We start from the raw sequence: 16,354 nt of genomic DNA, 5'->3' as shown, positions 1-16,354 counted from the left end.
CTTCAGACTTTGTAAGTTCACCCTTTCCTCTGTGTAAATTGATTTGCCTCAGGGAGAGCTCGCTCAGGAACTCAGCTGTCATTTATATTGTACAATATGCAACACATGAAGATATAGAAATACATTTGTAAGTAACCTTCCCATCAAGAATCAATTAATGACAAAATTTGTTTGCTTGGACGTTGCTACATGTACACTGCTGAGCAATGAGCACAACAGCATAAAATCCAGGAGAAACCTGGCTGAGTTCCAGCATCTTGATTAGAAGTACTCACATGTGTAAATGCCTGGGGCCACTCAATCACATCTTCACACAACGACAGCTGTAGACCACGTGCACCATATGGAGAGAACCTTCCCACTTTTACCTTTAGTTCAAGACCTTCTGGAAAATCCTGAAAATTCACAATGTCATACTCAGCCTCGAGCTTCCTTTCATCATCCAGAATGATGTGGTCTCGAGTGGGAGTCTCAAAGTGGAGGTTCTTCAGAAAGGGCTGCAGCTGAAAGAGATGCAGCTCACGGTGAAGGGTGACCCAGAACGAATCAGATAACCCGGAGGAGGGGACGCCCCATCATCTTACTCCAGTAGCCTTGTCCAAGTGCAACACAAGCAGCCAGGGCAACAGAATCAATGAAAACCTGAACAGAAACAGCGTGTCCTCCTGTTTCTAAGTCTTGGCGACTCAGGAGAGGATTGAAGACCTACATTCAGGAGGAAGCACACCCACCTAACTATTCAGAAAGACCACAGGTCTCAGGCCAGCCTAGCTAAAGCTAGCTGTCACCATTAATTTTGGGAATACTCCCAGAGTTTTAAATGAAGTTGGAAATGTGCTCCATGGAAACTGGTTATTAAACAGTTATCATTGGGCACTAGTGGCTTACACCTGTAGTCCTAGCTACTCAGGAGGATGAACTCTAAGGATTGGGGCTGAAGGCCAGGATCCCAGGAAAGTCTATGAGACTCTAAGTCCAACAAAACCAGAAAAGTGGAAGTAGAGCCGTGGCTCATATGATAGAACCCTAGCCTTGAGCAAAGGAGCTCAGAGACAGGGTGCAGGCCCTGAATTCAAGCTCCACAACCAACCAAAAGATAACAAAGAACTAACTATCCTGTGTTCCGAATTAAGAAATTTATTGAAAAAAGATTAACTTATAACAGTGAAAAAATGAGGATATGGGGGTGATTTGTAACACAAATCTGTAAAACAGATTTTCTCTAGGAAAGCAACGCCCTTAGAAAGTTACCTGAGAAGGGGAGAACACCATTCTCTTCCCATTTCCCACCGGTGGAGGACTGTTTGGTGAAGGAGGAGGTGGTGGAGGGCCTGGCTCACAGCATGCATGGCTTGGTAGACATTGAAACTCTCTTCAGACATGGCCATGTCGAAAAGGTGCCCAGGCAACCAGAACAGGGAGGCCTCACGAGGACAGCTCTCCCCGGCCACAGCGGCAGACTCAGACTCTGAGCAGTTGAAATTCAGAAACCACAACTGAGCAAGGTAAACATCATCTGGATATTTGGAAGGACTGACTGACTGCATAAAACCGGTGAATCCAGCGATTTCTTCATGGTGGTGTAAAAAAGTCAGAAGGTGTGTGGAATGTGTCAAACATGAAATACCTCCTTTTGACCGTTACATTGTACTGAGAGTTCATGACCAAGATTTTCCCTGACACAAGAAAATCCATCGAATAGCTCATGAAATTAACCAGGAATTCAGTGTCACCATAAATGACGATCACATTTGTGGAGGATTTCATAATCTCTGTTTGTATTACCAAGGCTTTTGTTATATTTGATAGAAATTTCACTGGGATCAAAGCCTCAAAGGCAACACAGATCCTATGTCTGCCCATGTATTCTCTCATTTGTGGAAGAATCAAAATCCCATTCTCCTCTTCTGAGACCAACAGCCCCACCCAAGTCCAGCCAAAGTGGAGCATCAGGGAGAGCAGGCCCAGAGCAAGAGATGAATCCTTCGGGGCTACTTGGTAGAGAGAAGGAAACTGGCCACGGACTTTCAGGACAGAGTCAAAGGGCCCAAAGGTGAGCTAAAAGGAAAGGGAACATGAGAGGAGGAGGGTCAGCCTGAACCACAATCACATCTGGGAGAGATAGGAAGGAAGGTTTGTGCATCCCGTTTTAGCTCATCTTGTAATTCCTGACAGCTTTCTGGGAAGTGAATCATCAGTCTAAGAACCTGTGCCACATCCTCTCCCTCTCCTCTTTTCCAAATGAAGGGACTGTGGATGCCCCACTGGGGCTGCACACCCTGATGCAGCATCTAAATGCAGTATCTTCCCTTTGCTCTCTTCACACCCCTGCACATCAGCTGAGTTCACGTCTCCCTGGCCCGGAGCCCTCACCTGTGGAAATCTGTAGAGTGCCAGCAGAGTGCCGATCATGGCAGAGGTGAGGGCTGACGGCCCCGTGTGCACAGCTGCCGACTTGCTCGTGCCCCTACAGGTGTAATTGGGAGCCCGTGCTTCCCCGAGAACCAGAGGAAGGGGCTTTCCAATACCAACGATGCAGTGTGATCCATCTGGTAGATCTCAAATCCCAGAGTCACATTGTGCAAAAGATGGGGGTTCCTGTTGATCTCCTCAACGGCAAAAGCCAAGGCCAAGACAAACTGGTAGTTCTTGAAGTTAAACCTGGTAGAGGCCCTGGGAATAGAGAGGAGAAGAAATTACAGATGACTCCCTTCAGATCCAATGACAGAACTATGAAGGAGTTACTCCACACAGTCAATAATGAAACATTAACCACTGTGCACACTGCTGTCCAACCTTGAATGTTGGTCACTGGGACAATGGGAGGTCATAAAAGAGGATTTTCCTATATGAGGCTCATCTCCTTGTGACAGCCCAGAGACAGGGAGCGTCTCTTCTCTGCCAGATGTGGACACAGAAGAATGACTGCCATCCATGAAACATGAACTGGCCATTCTGAGACCAACACTCAGGACTGGGGTCTGGTGCCACACATGTGAAGTGCAAAGCTATGTTTCTTTTATCTCTTTAGATCATGTGACAGACCACAAGAAAGATTTAAAATATTTTCATAAAATTGAATCATATCAGACATATGTTTAGGCCATACTGTAAAAGAGCTAGAAATCACTGAATGTGAAAATCTTTGAGGTTTGGGAATGTGGCCTAGCAGTAGATTGCTTGCCTAACACGTATGAAGCCCTGGGTTCAATTTCTCAGGAGCACATAAACAGAAAAAGCTCACTGTGGCTCAAGTAGTAGAGTTGTAATCTTGAGTGAAAGTAGCTCAGGGACAGTGCCCAGAAGCTGAGTTCAAGCCCCAGGACTGACAAAACAAAACAAAAACCTTGGAAAGCAGCAAAAATGTATGAAAGCTAAATACATTGTTATTGCACAACCAATGGAGCAAAGCAAAAATTGAGAAGAAAATGATTTTTGAGACCAAAATGGAAACAAAGCATAATGAAATTCATGGGATACAGAAAAGGAAAACCAAGCAGCTAGATAATGATCAATGCTGAAAGTAAAGGAATAGAAAGATGTCCAAATAACCTTTAGCATCATCTCAAGCAAAACTAGAAAGGCAAAAACAAACTACACCCAAAATTAATACAAGAAAATAAAACATAAAAATTGTGGCTGACATAAAAACAGAACAAAAATTGGGAAGGGGGAGGGGAAGCTGAGCATTATGGGAGGGTGGGGTGCAAATTGATTAGGATACACTGTATGCATGCCTGCAAACATCACAATTACATATTGCTAAAATAGACTAATAACAAAACAATCAGAATCAGATATGAGTGGTTCACATGTGTAATCTAGCTACTCAGAAGGCTGGGATCTGAGGATCAGAGTTCAAAGCCAGCTTAGGCAGGAAAGCCTATGACACTCTTATGTCCAATTAACCACCAAAAATATGGAAATGGAGCTGTGACTCAAGTGGTAGTAGAATGATAGTTGTGAGCAAAAATGCTCAAGAACAGCGCCCAGGCCCCAAGTTCAAATTCTAATGCAAGGAGCACACATACACACACTACCAAAGGTAAACAAAACAAAGAAGTGATTCTTCAAAAGGTACACAAAAGGAACCATGGTTAGTCTAAGACGAGAGGGAGATTCTTCAGGATAAATAACTGATGTCTATAAACTTGATAACAGAAGAAATGGACAAACCCCTAGGGTTTTACAGCTTACCCAATCTCGATCAGAGAGAATAGAAAACTTGGGCAGGACAGTAGTAAAAGAAAGTCTCCCATCCAAGGCCCAAAACAAGGAGCTTCACTGCCAGATTCCAGAAAACAATTTCAAAATCAGTGAAGACCAGGTCTCCATTACTCCCCCCCACACACAGCAGTGGAAGGAATTCTTCAAAGAGTATCGGATGAAGCCAGAATGACCCTGATATCAAAACCAGATAAGGACACAAAAACACAGAAAACCATATCCAATAGCTATAATGAAGATGCTTGCAAATACCCTTGACAAAATACAAGCAATCACTGCAAAGCATCAAGAGCATTGCTCACTGGGTGCAGGTGGAATCTGCCCAAGAGAGGCAACTGCTCAACATGTGGAAACCAGCAGATGCAGTACACTGTGTCAGAAGGAAAGACACCACACACACACATACAGAGAGAGAGAGAGTAAGAGAGAGAGAGAGATACAGAAGGAGACAGACTAATTCCTCGTTAAAATGTGTGTATTTGTACAAACACTGATGTAAAGATATGCCAATCCATGACATACATTTTGTGGCCCTGGCTCCAGCCCTACGTTCCACTAATGTGAACAATGTATTTTGACAATATAGAACAAGAACGGTGTGAATTTTCAATAGCAACACATTTCCCCATCCTATTTGTGTTCACTTGTGACGTTCTAGTGAGTTGAAACATTCTGATGTTGGAATCTAGTGTCATTTGTGTATCAGTCAGCATGGATGTGACAAGTGTTCTCCTGTCAGGCACAGACAGCATTTCCTGTCTGTGAGCCTGCAGAGCCTCACTTCCTATCCTGTTACCCCATCTTTCCTCTAAGAAGTGAAAAGGCTCTCCCTCCAGAACCCAGGGTGTCTGAGGCTGGACACACACATGGCCATCTTTGGCTCTGTCTCTGATAAAGCCTGCTGAGTGAGCTACCTTCACTCTCCACAGAACCACTGAGGCTGTCTATTTAATATCCATGTGGAACCAAATCTGCTGTGATACCTTCATTACTTTTGCCATCTTCCTGTGTCCACAGCTCTTCAACTTCCTCTCTGAGGAGCCATGTGATCACTCTGCCCTGCCTTGAACAAAAGCACTGTTATATTACACAGGACTCACTTCCCACCTCCTGGCCTGTACGCAGATCCTTCTATAGATTCAGGTTTCCATACTATCTTTAGATCCCACTCCAATCTCTCTCTCTTATTTCAGTGGTCCATTTTTTGTGACAATGATTTCATGGAATAAAATATCACTGCCTTTATTTTATTTTTTTGGTCAGTCATGGGGTTTGAAATCTAGGCCTGGGCAGTGTCTCTGAGCTGTTCAGCTCAAGCTAGCCATCTACCAGTTGAGCCACAGCACCACTTCTTTTTTGTTTGTTTGTTTGTTTTTCTGGTGGTTCATTGGAGATAAGAGTCTCAGGGACTTTCCTGCCTAGGCTGGCTTTGAAATGTGATCCTCAGACCTCAGCCTCCTGAGTAGCTGGGATTACAGGCCTGAGCCACCGGCACCCAGCATCACTAGCTATTTTAACAAGTAAGGTACACAAATATTTACTCAATGTATGTATGTAAAACAAAATTGGTGCAGGGTGCAGGTTGCTCACGACTATAAAAAATTGAACAATTCTCAAAATAATAAATGACTGATGCTTAAAGAAATATTCAACATCCTTAGCCACAAAAGAAATACAAACCCAAGTTACGCTTTGATCTCATCTCACTCCAGTCAGAATGCAAATCAAGAAAAAAACAAATGCCGGTGAGGTTTCCGTATGCGAGCTCTTCAAAATACAAATTACCAAACTACCTATGTCCGTGACTTGCCCCTAAACCAATATAACAGAAAGACACTTCCATGCCCAAGCTCAGTACTGTGCTCAATAGCTGAATGTTGGAATCAGACAAGGTGCCTCAGAACAAATGAATAAACAAAGGATATGTTCTGTCAAAATGCAAACAAAAATACTACACAACCATAGAGAAAATGAAATCATTTGCATAATGGATGGAATTGGAGATCACTAGCTTGAGCAAGATAAGCCAAGTCAACTGGGTGCCAGTGGCTCACGCCTGTAATCCTAGCTACTCAAGCCGCTGAGATCTGAGGATCCTGGTTCAAAGCCAGCCTGGGCAGGAAAATACATGAGACATGTATCTCCAATTAGACACTAGAAAACCAGAAGTGGTGCTGTGGCTCAAAGTGGTAGAGCACCAGTTCTGAGCAAAAGAGCTCAGAGATAGCACCTAGCACTGAGTTCAAACCCCATGGTGGACCAAAAATAAAAATAAAATAAGCCAAGCTCGGAACCCAAATATTGTATTTTCACCCATGTGGAAATCTAGACCTAAATTACATGCAAACTCGTGGACATGTAGTTCATACAGACATACACATAAAACATATTTCCACCTGAGACTATTGATAAGCAGGTTGGAAAGTTGAGAGGGAAAAAGGTGGTGAATAACTCTGTATTACATTGCAACCCTGTATGAAGATGTAAATTATCCAATAAAAAGCCATTGGCTAATAGGAAATTCACTGATAAAACAAATGTCTGACTGGGTGCTGGTGGCTCACGACTATTTTTGTTGGTTGTGGGGCTTGAACTCTGGGCCTGAGTGCTGTCCCTCAGCTCTTCAGCTCAAGGTGAGTGCTCTACCATTTGAGCTACAGCACAACTTCTTGTTTGCTGGTGGTTTATTGGAGATAAGAGTTTCACGGACTTTCCTGCCCTGGCTGGCTTTGAACTGCAGTCCTCAGATCTCAGCCTCCTGAGTAGCTAGGATGACAGGCGTGAGTCACTGGCACCCGGCTTGATTTCTGTATCTTTTGTCTTAATTATGTTTATCTGATTTGGGGAGGGAAGAGGAAGCAGAGAAATGTTGGGACAAAGGATGACCCGATTCATCCATGATACTCACCACACAGTAGGTTGGAATTGACTTTACACCTGAATAGAGCGACAGGCATGAGATACTAGAACCCAGGGTGAGTATTTTTATTTTCTTGCTTTTTTTTTTGTTGTTGGGCCTGTGTGGAAACAAAGTGAATATTCCTTATAGAATTGCAAAGGAACTGCGGTTTGCATTTTGAAGGCACATTTTATCAAATTTCAACCACTATAGATTTAACTACTGAAAATTCTTATGCCCAAATATGCTGGAGAAATAGAAAGAGTTTTCATGATTTTATAGAATGCCATTTGGTATCTGATGTTCAGTTTTCCCCAGAATTTGATTTATGTCTGATTGTTCCTTGTTATGGGTTTGTTCTTGTGCAAATCCTGGCACATACGTACTATCCCTGAGATTTTTGTGCTCAATGCCAGCACTACTACTTGAGCCATAGCTCCACTTCTGGCTTTTTAGGAGGTTCACTAGAGATGAGAGTCTCAAAGATTTTCCTGCCCAATCCAGCTTTGAACTGTGATCTTCAGACCTCATATGTCCTGAGCAGCCAAGCTTCTAGTCAGGAACACTACTTTCATTCTTTGGTGCTGAGAAATGATCTCTTTCTACTCAAGTATTTCCTTTCTTTTTATTTGTGATTGATTGATACAGTCATTTATAAATAGTAAGGACTTGTCTCACAATTTAGAGATTTGTTTATAACCATTTAGAAAAACAAGACCTTGTTCCAGTTCCTTCCAGGCTGAGTTAACTCCAGATTCCAGATGGCGTGTGCACAGAACACATGTAGCTCCAAAGCACCCAGAAAGTCCTGGGACCCAAGGGCTACATTTGAACTGGAAGGCTTAGGCACCAATGCCCTGCCTCCTCAACATCACTGAACTTTGGAGTTTGGTACCTCTAGAGAATGCACTACTGTTCCTGCTTTCATTTCTGATGTAGAAAAGAGATTCCAGGAGAGACTTGCCAAACTACACAGGCAGAGCAGAAAGGCGGGGAAAGTTCTCCTCTGTGACCACCCAGGAACCCTTAGATGCCATGCTGTAGGTCTGACACTTGTTTTGGTGATGACAGAATTGTGTACAGATCTGGACCTTCTGGGTTGTCCCGTGTCTCTCAATGCCGGTGCCAAACCAGCCTGAACCTGGGCAAATCTCTCATGGTCAATGGTTGTCTCCACTCTAGCAGGCGGTAGCTCTCCACAAGGGCAGGATAGAGCCCTCATCTCAAATGGCCCAGCCATGTGATTACCACACGTCGTGGTAATCAAAACACCTGGTTGATTGTGTGCCTTTATAAGACCTGGAAATGCTTAGCTCGGGGCTCTCCTCCTAGGCTCTGCTGTGTCAGAGTGTAGGATGAGGCCCGAGCTACAGCCTGTTTAAATAAAACAGCTGTAGAGTCTGACTCTCAGGGGTCTTATTGAAGGGGGTCCTGCGAACTTGGCATAACATATTAGTGGGGGCTCATCCGGGATATCCCCCAAAGATCCCCAAGACCTCAGACTCCAAAGGTAAAACAGCGCTGTCTGTTAATTTGTCTTGTCCTTTTGTTTGTCTGTTTCACTTTTGATTTCCCTTGTGAGGATGGCTGCTCTGATTTGTAAAGGGTTGTCCACGCGGACACGCTTGCACGACAACCCTTGAGGAACTGGGAGACGTCCCACATGCTCTTGTGGGGCGGGGGTAACCCTGCCATGTGGGCCCGGGGTCCTTGGAACCCCTCCATGTGGGTCGGGGGTACTTGGAACCCCACCGTGTGGGTCAGGGGTCCTTGGAACCCTGTCATGTGGGGTAGGGGTCCTTGGAAAATCGCCTGTGTGAATTGTGGGGCGAGAGTCAGTTCCGAGGCTCAACTCACCCACTGTGGGTCTGCCCCTTCTGCTGTGGGGCGTGTGTCCCATTACAGGAGTCAGCAGACCAATTCAGGAGATCTCCACTTCTTTTTTTGGTAACTGTCAGGCCTGCATGTGTCTTGTTTGTACTGTTTATTGTTTTTTTGGACTGAATGACTAACAGGACTGGAAACCATGGTCACCACTCCATCTAGCCCCCTAGACTTACAAAAAGAAGCTGAGAAAGAGGAAAAGAAAAGGTACCCCCAGTTTTTCAGGGAGATAACTTGAAAGAATAAATGTTTCCTCCCCCATACCCCCTTCCCATGTTCCTTTGGCAGAACCTGAGAATGATCAAGAGGAGGAGGGAGCTATAGAACCCTTGGCACCTGCTCTTAAAGTTTCTGAGGGGCCAGTCACTCGACACCGCCATAGGATCAACCCCCCATCTAATGCAGCTGTTTTTCCCTTACACGCCATAGGGACTGTGGATGTGGATGGTCAACAGCAACTCCAATATTGGCCATTTTCTACCAGTGATCTATACAATGGGCACACCCAAAATGCCCCCTTTTCTGAGAAACCCCAGGATTTAATTTGTCTGCTTGAAACTATTCTCTTTACTCATCAACCCATTTGGGATGACTGCAGTCAGGTTTTACAGGTCCTTTTTACCACCTAAGAGAGAGACCATATCCAAGAGGTGGTCCGGAAACATATCCTGGCCCCACAGGAGTGCCCATCACGGATCCTGACCTGATCGCTGCCTATTTTCCTGAGATCCGACCAACATGGGACTACAATACGGTTGAAGGTAGGGAGCAACTCCTCATCTACCACCAGGCTCTGTTGGCAGGTCTCAAGGCAGTGGCTTGCCAACCTACTAATATGGCCAAAATTTATGAGGTTAGACAGGGAGGAAGTGAAAGTCAGGCAGCATATCTTGAGCAGCTCATGGAAGCTTTTAGTCAATATACCCCATATGATCTTGAGACCCAGGAGTTGACTCAGATGATTATGTTTGCCTATATAAATCAAGCTGCACCAGACATAAAGAGAAAGTTGCAGGCTCTAGACAAACTTGGTGAAGTCTATTAGGGATCTAGTAGACGTGACAGAAAAGGATTACAATTAGAGAGAGACAGAGGAGCAAAGACAGGAAAGGAAGGACAGAGAACATGAAATTGAGCTTGAAAAGAGACACTGGGCCAAGGAAAAGAGGCCAGAATTGTTGGACTATCCACTATAGCATGCTGAGCATACCTGGTTCACAGACAGCAGCAGTTTCATTCGAGATGGAAAAAGGTACGCTGGCACAGCAGTCACCACGGACACTGAGATAGTGTGGGTAGAAACACTCCCCCAGGGAATGTCTGCACAAAGAGCAGAGCTAGTGGCACTAACAAAAGCCCTACAAATGGGAAAAGGGAAGAGTCTAAACATTTACACAGTCGGTATGCTTTTGCCAATGTGCATATTCATGGAGCCATTTACCAAGAGAGGGGGCTGCTGACAGCTGAGGGAAAGACTATTAAAAACAAACAAGAAATTTTAAGCCTCATCCGGGCCATATGGGAACCAGGAAATATTGCCATTATGCACTGCCCTGGCCATCAAAAGGGAACTGATTCTATAACCAAAGGAAATAACTTGGCCGATCAGGCAGCTAAGGAGGCGGCTCTCCAGCCCAGTGTGGAAGTACTGAGTCTAGTAGAACCAGGGCCACGAGCTTTGCCTCCTGAGCCTCAGTACTCCCAAGAAGACTTGGAGTGGATAAAGAAAATTCCCATGGCCTATAAACCCCCAGACAGAGAAGGAAACAAAGACTGGTGGAAAACTGGTGAGGGGAAACTTATCTTGCCACAAAGATTGGGCAAGGGGATTCTTAAGAGAATCTATCAGGTCTCTCACATGGGAACCCGAGGAATACAGGACTTGCTCTGACACTCAGAAGTAAAAATTAGGCAAGGAAATCAACTCATTGAGGACATTGTTAAAAATTGCAAAGCCTGTCAGCTCACCAATGCCCCCAATCAACCGGTTCCAAAAGAGCTCGCCTCCGTGGAGATAGGCCAGGTGTGTAATGGGAAGTAGACTTCACAGACATTAAAATTGGAAAATTTGGATATAAATATTTGCTAGTTTTTGTAGACACCTTTTCAGTATGGGCTGAAGCTTACCCAACAAAGCATGAGACCGCGAACATCGTGACTAAGAAGATCCTGGAAAAAATCCTACCCAGGTATGGCTTCCCATCCACCATCGGGTCAGACAATGGACCGGCTCAAAAGTAAGTCAGGAAATAGCTGTGGCACTGGGGATGGATTGGAAATTGCACTGTGCTTATAGACCCCAGAGTTCAGGACAGGTATGAATGGGATTCTAAAAGAGACCTTAACTAAATTGGCCTTGGAGACTGGCCCAGACTGGGTATCACTCCTTCCTTTAGCCTTGTTTAGAATAAGAAATTCACCCTATCGGTGTGGCTTTACTCCTTTTGAAATAATGTATGGACAGCCTCCACCCATTATGCCTAGCCTTCAGACTGAATTGCTTGCTGATTTGGATGATACTGAATTTCTGTGTAAGCTTGACTATTTACAGCTGGGGCATAAGTGTATGTGGCCCCTGCTTAGAGCATTATAAGGTTCTGCTTCTATTCCTACCCCCCCCATTTGTTTAAACCAGGGGACTGGGTGTTTGTTCGAAGGCACAACTTGAGATCTCTGGAACCATGATGGAAGGGACCTTACATGGTGCTACTGGCTACACCTACTGCTCTTAAGGTGGATTGCATTGCTGCTTGGATCCAATGCTCCCACGCCAGACCAGCTGACCCCTTTGCCCTGGATGATCATGGGGAAACATGGGAACCCATGTTTCCCAACCACTCCGCATACGACTCAAGAAAAGATAAATGGACTGATTGTTATTGGTATACTCATTCAAGATCAAGAGCTGTTGGAGTTTAGTTTCGTGCCAGAGCTACAAGATTGTGGCTCAGTACCATAAGTCAAGGGGGGAAATGAAAGGTTAAAGTTTGACCACTTGTTGCCTGTTTCTATCTAGCAAAGCAACATATGGTGGTAATCAAAATACCTCGTTGATTGTGTGCCTTTATAAGACCTGCAACTCCTTAGCTCGGGACTCTCCCCCTTGTCTCCGCTGTGTCGGAATGTAGAAAGAGGCCCGAGCTGCAGCCCATTTAAATAAAACAGATGTAGAGTCCGACCCTTGGTGGTCTTCTTGGAGGGGGTCCTGTGACCTTAGCATACCACCTTCAGCAGACATGAAGTCAGAGACAAGGTCTTCAAAGGCAGCAGGCTCCTGATGATGGCGGGTATATTTGCATAAACCAAGACTATGTGATGCACATGAAGCTCCTGGAGATGCTGCAGCTGTCCTAGATGCTCCCTGATCATTCAGGGATACTGGAACTCCTTGTGAGTGTGAGGATCCAAGTTGCCACCCGTGTTGGGACAGTTGAGGATGTGAAGGTTCTTCATTCCACCCAAGTAAGGAGCAAGTTCTTTCCTAATTCCTGGATGCCAAAATTCACTCACCTCCAGTTCAGGGATGGAGTCCAGCCTCACCACAAGCAGAGCCTTCTGGATTTCAGCGATGGAGTCAGACCAAATCTGCAGCTTCCTGGAGCACAGCTGGACTCATTCTCTCCTCTCTCTGGCCCAGTGTAGCAGGTGGGTTTGGAGAGCATCCTGGGCGCCATCTTTGATGAGCAGATGCATAATTTTCATCAAGGGTTTCTCTGCAGTCTTTGCTGAGCAGTGATTTACAGCTCGCCTGTCAGTCAGAACATCTGGAGGAGCGATGCGGGCATGGAGGCGTACCCCCATGTCCATATCTCCACAGATTGATAACTTGTAGTTTACATCACCTGGGAGCTCCTTCTTGCCAAGTAGCAGATTCAGCCCATCCAGGACAGCCTTGAAGGTCTCCAGGTCGGGAGATTCTGCCAGATCCCTCAGCGGGAGGCAGGAGAAGGGCCAGGTCTGCACCAGGGCTTTCAGCACCTCTGTGTGGCCCTGGGCATAGATATCAATGAAAAGTGAAGGGAACAGCAGCAGAGGAAGATCTTCTACAGCAAAGATGGCCAGGGCTTGGTTGCTTAGCAGACTCTGCATGGCTAGATGCTGGAACGAGGGTGGGGCTCCAGTGCTCATCTTGATGGACCAGAATTGGACCAGGTGTGCAGGGCTCTCTGAATCCCAGCAGGGCCAGGCACTCACTGTCCAATCCAGAATTCTTCTTCTGTTCTCTGATCCCTAGATTTCCTTCACGCCCAACCCCAGCCTCACCATTGCATACCTGCCAATGAGAGAGCAGCTTCTGATGGAATTTTTGAGACACACCATGCACACCTTGGTTGGCCTTTGCAGTTGAGATTAATTCAAATATTGATTTTAACCAAAAAGGGATAGTTTAAAGGCCTGTCCCACACAGTCCAGCTTCTCTCTATATTGTAAATCACACTTTATCAAAATGACCTCCACTTTTATTCCTTAATCCCTCCAGACATTCCCACAGATGTTCCACTGCAAAGCCTGCAAGGAGAGAAGTCATCCGAATTGATAACATCCACAAAGCCTGCAGGAAATCTTTTCTCTGGAGTTCTTTCCCTCTCTGAATACCTTTCTATTTTCTTCATCCTTCCTTCCTTCCCTCCCTCCCTCCCTCTCTCCCTATATCCTTCCCTCCCTTCCTTTCTTGCAAGTTTCTTTTTAATCCCCATCCTAGACCTCGGGTAAGGGTTTATTTGTTTGTGTATTTGTGCCAGTTCTTGCATCTAGGTGCTATCTCTGAGCTTTGGTTCACAATGCCAGAACTCTACTACTTGAGACACAACTCCACTTCTGGCCACTTTTGGAAGTTCACTAGAGATAAGAGTCTCAAAGATATCTGTGCCCAGGCTGCCTATGTATGGAAATGCTCAGATTTCTGATTTGCAGAGTTAAGGTTCTAGGTATGCACACTCCTCATTCTTTGGTGCTGAAAAATGATATCTTTCTACTCATGCTTTTTCATGGTTTTATTTTTGATCGATACAGAAAATTATAGATGGTAAAGGATTATTCCACAACTTAGGGGTTTTCTTACAACCATTCAGAAAAACAAAATCATGATCCAGTTCTTTCGAGGCAGAATTGATTCCAGATTCCTGCTGCTGTGTGTACAGGACACATGGAACCCCAAAGCACTCACAAACTCCTGGGGTTCCAGAGTTACAATTGAACTGACAAACTCAGGACCAGATGCCCTGTCTCTTCCATCCACCCTGAACAGGGGGTCTGTGCCCCCTGGAGAATGCTCTTCCTGGCTTTCATTTCTGCTGCTAGGAAGCAATTCTAGGAGAGAGGTGCACAACTACAAAGACAGAGTAGAAAGGCCAGAAAGATGCTCTTCTGTGAGCAGCCAGGAGCCATTTGACTCCAGGGTATAGAATCGGTACTTGTTTAGGTAATGACTGAATTTGGTACAGATCTGGACTTTATGGCTTGGTCCCAAGCCCCTCAAAGTCTGTGCCAAGACAGTAAGAACCTGGGCAAATCTCTCGGGGTGGATGTCCCATGGCCACTGATTTTGAGGGTAGTAGCTTTCCAGAGGGGCAGGATAGAGCCCTCGTCTCAAATGGCCCATCTGGGCCGTGTGGCTCAGGAGGATCTGCAGGGCGGCCATGGAGATGTGGTTTCCATAGAAGCTGAAGAACCTGAGCTGGGAACACTGGCTCAGGGCGGCAGCATGGCCGAGAGCTGGATATCCATGAAGGCTAAGTCCTCCAGGGCCAGGGTCTCCAGGGTGCCGGCCACTCCTTGCAGCAGGTCTAGCAGGGTCTCAAGACTGAAGCAGACCATGGACAGGCTCCTCAGACGCAGGTGCTTGAGCTGCTTGGTGCAGGGACACTGGAACAGGAACCTCAGGTGAGCTTCGCTCAGCAGACACGAACTCAGAGACAAGGTGTTTAAGGACGTCAGCGTCCTGAGGATGGAGGGCGGCTGTTCATAGTGGAAGCAGACATCGTGTACATAAAGCTCCTGCAGATGCTGCAGCTGCCCCAGCTGTGCCCCAAATTTGCAGGAACACCAGCCATTCCTGGAGCTGGAAGTGAAGAAGCTGCCACACATCTTGGAGAAGGTGAGGATGTGAAGGTTCTTCATCTGGCCCAGGTAAGGGGCAAATGTTTTCAGAAGTTCTTGACATGGGAATTTACTCACCACCAGCTCCTGGATGGAGTCCAGTCTCACCACACGCAGAGCCTTCTGGATTTTATAGATGGAGCCAGACAGAATCCGCAGCTTCCTGGAGCACAGCTGGACTTGTTCTCCCCTCACCCTGGCCCACTGGAGCAGGTGGGCTTGGAGAGCATCCTGGGCGCCATCTTTGATGGTCAGGTCCATGAGTAAAATCAAGGGCTGCTCTACAGTCATCATTGAACCACAGCTCTCTGTTGGCCTGTCAGTCAGGACATCTGGATAAGAGATTCGGGCCATTGAAGGGTAGCCCTGTATCCAGATGTTGGGGTGCTCATTCCGCAGGTCGAGGACTTGCAGTTTCCACCGACTGGGGCGCTCCTTCTTGGCCAGTAGCAGATCAAGCCCATCTAGGACAGCCTTGAAGGTTTCCAGGTCTGGAGACTCTTCCAGGTCCCCCAGGGGGAGGCAGAAGAAGGGCCAGGCCTGCACGAGGGACTTCAGCATCTCTGTGTGGGCTCTGGCATAGACCTCCATGAAGAGCGAAGGGAACAGCAACACCGGTAGATCCTCCAGGGCAGAGATGGCCAGGACCTGGTTGCTCAGTAGACTCTGCAGGGCCAGATGCTGGAGCGAGGGTAGGGTTCTGCGGCTCATCTTCACGGGCCAGAAGTGGAGTAGATATGGACCAGGTGTGCAGGACACTCTGAATCTCAATAGGGCCAGGCAATCACAGCAGACTCCAGGCTTCTGCTCTTTTCTGGCTCTTTGTGGTCTTTATATCCTAGCCCCACCCTCCCCTCTGTGTATCTACAATGGGAGAGCAGATTCTGATGGGATTTCTGAGTAACACCCACCACGCCCTGTCTGGGTCTAAGCATCTAGATTAATTTAAACAGAGATTCTACTCAGACTGATAGGATTAAAGGCAGGACCCACTGAGCCCAGCTTCCATTTCAAATCTGTAACACACACACACACAAACACACACACTTCCGGCCCTTATTTGTTAACCCTTTGAGAAATTTCCACAGATATTTCACTGACTTGAGCCTGCAAATGTTCCAAGAACATCAGCCAGCCCAATCTGATAGCATCCACAAACACTTTTCTAGAAAATTCTTTCACTTCCTTCCTTCCTGTCCTCTTTTGCTTATGTTGCCCCTCCCTCCTTCCCTCTAGCCCTTTTTC

At 46.1% G+C, this 16,354-nt stretch overlaps 1 pseudogene; it reads right to left on the bottom strand.

The window, feature by feature from the left end:
* Positions 1-14,701: 14,701 nt before the first annotated feature.
* LOC106002738 lies at positions 14,702-15,820 on the bottom strand (annotated as a pseudogene).
* Between the last annotated feature and the right edge of the window lie 534 nt (positions 15,821-16,354).

This window comes from Dipodomys ordii, unplaced genomic scaffold (genome assembly GCF_000151885.1).
Source record: "Dipodomys ordii isolate 6190 unplaced genomic scaffold, Dord_2.0 Scaffold1000000513, whole genome shotgun sequence".
Classification (NCBI taxonomy): domain Eukaryota; kingdom Metazoa; phylum Chordata; class Mammalia; order Rodentia; family Heteromyidae; genus Dipodomys; species Dipodomys ordii.
Note: the sequence above shows the minus strand (reverse complement) of the source record. Positions and strands in the feature narration are given on the sequence as shown.